This window comes from Crinia signifera, chromosome 7 (genome assembly GCF_055691185.1).
Source record: "Crinia signifera chromosome 7, ASM5569118v1, whole genome shotgun sequence".
Classification (NCBI taxonomy): domain Eukaryota; kingdom Metazoa; phylum Chordata; class Amphibia; order Anura; family Myobatrachidae; genus Crinia; species Crinia signifera.
In genome coordinates, this window is record NC_139223.1 from 41,799,262 (window position 1) to 41,804,599 (window position 5,338).

The window sequence follows — 5,338 nt, forward strand, 5'->3', positions numbered from 1 at the left end:
CTATTGACACCAGAATGGGCCATCTTGGGATATTTGCCAACCACCCCAAAAATTTCAGTAGGATGCAAAAAATGTTGTTGTACCTTTCTGCGGTAGCAAGAAAATGCATATTACCACAATGGATATCCAACATACCTCCCTCATTTCTTATGTTCGAAGAAAAATTATTCTAAATATTTAAACTTGAATGGACTGAAGCAACATTACCTAAGGAATCTCAAACAAAATGCTTCTTTGAGGTATGGGAGAGTTATATAGACACCTTGCCAACGGACATCAAACAACAAATTCATAAATGTTTCCGCACAACTCTCTGGTATGAGACCAGAATACTTTTACAAGACCCACCAATAGCTTAATCAAAAAAGGAACGGATGGCTTGGACACGCATGGCTTTCCCCTCCCCCCCCCCCCCTCTTTTTCTCTCCCCCTCCCACGATAAACTCCCCTTTCAACCTGTTTTTACACTTATTTGACACTCATTATCTTTTATTCATCTGATTAATAATAATAAGATGATAACATCAATAATTGACAAATACAATTCTTTTAACCCAAGAAAAAACAATCAGTTACGCCAGGAGCTCAATTATAGATCTCATTTATTGAAATTTGTATTGAATAGAATATTGTATATTCTTTTGAAATAATTTCTTCATGTGTTCAAATGTTTTAATATTAATGTATACAGTTGACATATATACATAATCTTTGCTGTTTGATTTTCTAATCCATAGACATATCAGTAATATTTCTGATGAATAGGAAATATAGAAAATGTTTGCAATACATATTGTTATTAATGACATTTCACATTGTAATGCTTATATTTTGCAATAAAAACAATTTGGAAAATTCTTTTCATTAATTCATTAGGGGGTAGATATATGAAGCATTGATAAGGGAGGAGAAGTGATAAAGTGTCTGGTACTTTATCACCAGACAATCGGCTTCTAACTATCCCTTTTTACACCCAGTCCTGTACAGACTAGGTTTAAAAAGAGATAGTTAGAAGCCGATTGTCTGGTGATAAAGCACCAGGCACTTTATCACTTCTCCTCCCTTATCAATGCTTCATACATCACCCCTAGATGTTTTATCATTAACAGCCTTCCAAACATTTGAATCTGTTTCTTGCTTCAGTTTAAAACCGCACAGTTATGGAATCCTACTGGAGCGGGTGAATGACCATGAATTGAGAGGTGGCTACAGGATCACCTAACGCAGACCGTTGGACAAATTCGGTAACATCCCAACTTGCACGAGGCTCCTCGCCCGATAGGAGAACGGGAGAATATCCTGGATTTTGCACGTAGAGCAGGAACTGGTATCTGTGAAATCCTGTTTGTGTTGGTGCATTTGGACGATGGTAAGATGATAAGACATTTCCAGTTACGTCTTCGCCTCTGAGGAGAACATCACCTGGTATATCAGTGACGAGCCAGTGTCTCCAGAATCTGTATATTGGCTTGAGTCTGTTTGGAACGTCTGGATCCACCATAATCAATGTATACATCATTTCTGGCTTGGCGTTGTCATATTTGATCAAAGGAGGTCCCCAATTTTGTGTCAAGCCACTATGATATCCATTACATTTTGGTATATAAATACAGGAGGCATCACCCATCTCGGGGTATATAACATGAAGATCAGTACTGCAGAAACTGGTGTCGTCTCCAAGGATAGGCTCAAAGTCGCATGAAATAGGCCTACAAGAAGTGATGGATAAGAATGAAAGCAGGAATCCAACCTGAAATAATAACCTTGACATATTAGCAAGTCTTGTCAAGAAGTCACCACTATGCGTTCTGGCCAGTGCTTGTCTGCAAACTCTTATGCTTTGCCCGAGTTCTATGATTCTATATCTGTGATGTCATAATTACTCAAATTTGAATGAAGCTTCAGTTAGCTCTGTCATTCTGTGATGTCATAATTACTCAAATTTGAATGAAGCTTCAGTTAGCTCTGTGATTTCCCTGAGCTTACTGTTGTTTGTTAATCACACTTTTGCTAAAAAAAAAAAAAAAATTCTTTACAGAATAGTAATGTCCTTACAATTTAAGTACAATCTGACTTTTTCAAATATAGTATTTGGATGATATTGACATTTCTACAATTATTTCACCCAACCACACTCGATGGGCAGTGGTCACATTCCAAATGTTATGGTTTACACCTTATTAGCTCACTGCAATTCAGGACTGTCTCTTAACTTTAATGGTAGAGTCAATGATTGATTGTGTATTTATGGTATTTTTAAGTGTAATGTTATTACTTACACAAACTACTGGAACTGTATTTTGTCAGCACATTTAAAACTGCAAGACCCTATCATGACTGATGCTTGTATCGCCATCACATGTATGTATTTATACAGTTAGTAGGACCAGTTAGTGGCATTGAATAATTCAAACGGTACTTATGTTAGTTGGGTGCCCACTGAGCTTGCTGAAGGGGCCCCACAGGGCCCCTGGTCTGACCCCTCCCTTCCCCCTCCATCCCTCCCGGGTAGCAACAGTAGCACACACTTCTACAGCATGTGCTGTGCTGACAGCAGGCTCAGCATGAGTGTCTCACTGACAGCGTGAGAGATCATTCTGAGCCTGCAGTCAGCACAGCACATGCTGTAGGTGTGTGCTGCTTCTGAGATTACAGTTTTTAGAGTTTTCTTTCACCCTCCTCTAAACATTTTGGGGGCGTGGTCTAAGTGTGGGAGGTTCCCACAACACACACACTTAGGCCACACCCCCAAAATTTTACCGGGGCCCGGCATTCCTCTCGGCTGCCCTGAACGTGCCCATACACGTTACAATTGTTGTATACAATATTGTATACAATATTGCATCTCATCGCATCTCTGTTTTGCAATGACATCAGATTAGATGAGATCTAGTACAAAAAGTACATGCTGCACATACTTTTTGTACTAGATCTCATCTCATCTAATCTTATCGCAAAACCGAGATCGGATGAGATGCGATATTGTATACAATATTGTATACAATAATTGTAACGTGTATGGGCACCTTTAGTAATGAGTAAGTGTGTGCTCCTGCTGGGGACCTGTGACATGTGTCAGTGAGTAATGAGTACACCTGTGCCCCTGATGAGGACCTGTGACATGTCAGTAATGAGTACACCTGTGCTCCTGCTGGGGACCTGGGACATGTGTCCGTTAGTAATGAGTACACCTGTGCCCCTGCTAGGTGACCTGGGAAATGTGTTGTGAGTAATGAGTACACCTGTGCCCCTGCCGGTGACCTGGAAAACAAACTGTTGGGGGTCTTTCAGAAACGAGTTTGGGAACCACTGCTTTAGTGGATACTGGCTAGAAACAAATACAGTGGGAAGGGATCCTCCCCCCTAGTACAGTGACCATTAATTGCTTGATTCCAAGGAGGAGGCAGGGTAGATGTCTGAGGTGAGCAGATGCTGCGCATGCCTCCCGATGGTTACCGCTGGAAGTCACAGAATGAATCTGGATGCAGGGCCGGAGCCACCACTAGGCAGCCCTAGGCAACCGCCTAGGGCGCCGGTCATTGAGGGCGGCACTGCACACTGCTGGCGATTGGTTGTTTTAACATTTTGATAGCTCAGTTATTTGCCGGCAATGCCCGCCCACCCACAGCCTGCAGCCGCCCGCGCCATCTATCTACATTGCTGCTGGCTGTGGAAGCTGGAAGGCAAACAGGAGGAATGTTATTTTAGCGCACCTTCCCTGCTCCCTAACAATGTAGACTCACAGCGGGGAAGGACAATGTCAATGACGCTTCAAATCGGCGTCCTCTGCTTCCTGCCGCGCAGTCTGTCTCTGGCCTCAGAGGGAGAATTTCACTGCACTATAGACACCCGCAGCAGCCCGCCGTCAGCCACCTGGATGCCGAAGCTCTCAGCCGGCCTCTCCTCCCACCCAGCACCTCGCTCCCTCCTCCAGCAGCCGCGGCCGCACCATGAGGGGAAGCAGTGTTATGCCTGCATCCTGCTTCCCCACACAGCAACAATAGCCCAGCGCAACCCCCTCCCCTCGGATGCCGGAGCGCTCTGCCCGGCTGCCTTCTCCCGCTCAGCAGAACCAGCACGCCTGACACCTGCTCCCGCACAGGGATGAGTCCACTTAGTGGACCCGCCACTCGAGATAGCGCTATCCTGAAGTGCAATGGTGTGCCTGGGTCAGCGGGCTCGACTCACTGACAGTCTGCAGGCTGAGGTTTATCCCACAGATTGAGATTGGTAAGTGCCAAGGGAACCCTGTACCCACCCACCCCCCAGTGTGTAACCTCCCTGGGTGTGTGTGTGTAAAACTATCACCCCCTACCCTCTTCCACTCTGTGTCTGCCCCCACCTTGACTAGCTCCATACACATATACACTAAAATATATGGGATGGGATGCAGTGTTAACATCCCAGCTGTCGGGATGTCAGCAGTCAGGATACCAATGTCGGCATCCTGACCCGTGGCCCAAAGACCAAGAATCCCAATTGTCAGGTTAAGCCAGGTGAGGTGAGGGCTAGGTTTAGACACTACTAGGGGACTTAGGTTTAGGCTGCAGGGCAGGAGAGTTAGGGTTAGGCTGCAGGGAGGGACAGAATTCCCTGTATCAGGCTGCTGGCATCGGTAATCTGGCTGCCAGCATCCCATTTGCTGGTAGATTTGGTTATATATATAGATTTTTTTATACTCGCCTGTAGCATCACAAGCGTCCATCCTGAGAGGCATCCCCATTCCCTATGATTCTTTGCATAGATGACATCATGACAACACCGGCGCACCTGTGCAATGCATCATTGGGATCAGTAATGCCTCTGAAGATGGATACCAGGGGGACCAGGTGAGTATGAAAAATGGTACGGGGGAGGGGGGGGGCGCATAATGCCGAATATTTGCCTAGGGTGCCAAGAAACCTAGCACCGGCCCTGTCTGGATGCAGACAGTGGTGCCTTTCCCCAGCCCAGCACATGCTGCTCTGAGCTAAGATGCAGTTGGTCCAGGAAGGCTGCGGCATTTCTCAGTGGTGACATAGGGATTGGTTCAGTGTGTGCGTCTTGCAGCAGCTGTGCTGGCAGTGGCAGCCATGTCCAGGCCATAACTCTGCTCCTGCATTGGGGTATCCAGACTCGAGATAGATTTCCTCTAGGTCGACAGTCATAAGGTCGACCACCGTTGGTCGACATGGTCCAAAGGTCGACAGGGTCCATTGCGGTACACTTCAATGGTGTCCATGTCAACATAAAACATGACCATGCCAACCTTTTCCCTGTCAACCTTTTCAGAGTCGACCTTTGGACCCTGTTGACCATTTTACTGTCAACTTTTGGACCCTGTCGACCTTTGGATCCT

At 45.6% G+C, this 5,338-nt stretch overlaps 1 pseudogene; it reads right to left on the reverse strand.

Annotated features, from left to right (window-relative positions):
- Positions 1–1,046: 1,046 nt before the first annotated feature.
- LOC146019427 (phosphatidylethanolamine-binding protein 4 pseudogene) lies at positions 1,047–2,138 on the reverse strand (annotated as a pseudogene).
- Between the last annotated feature and the right edge of the window lie 3,200 nt (positions 2,139–5,338).